Genomic DNA, 213 nt, shown 5'->3' on the forward strand with positions numbered 1-213 from the left:
TAAATCTTTAAAAAAAAGAAATGTGTAAACTAATCATGTGTAGAATATACGTACTTGGGGCTAGGAGTGTTACTCAGTGGCATGGCATACGTTTAACATGCATAGGGCACTGGGTCCAATGCCTGAGCACACACACATACAGAATACAATGCCCAGATTCTACCAATGGCTCTTGAAAAGAGAGAAAAGAGAAAGCATACTCAGTTCCACGTC

Source organism: Grammomys surdaster, unplaced genomic scaffold (genome assembly GCF_004785775.1).
Source record: "Grammomys surdaster isolate TR1022 unplaced genomic scaffold, NIH_TR_1.0 125946, whole genome shotgun sequence".
Lineage (NCBI taxonomy): Eukaryota > Metazoa > Chordata > Mammalia > Rodentia > Muridae > Grammomys > Grammomys surdaster.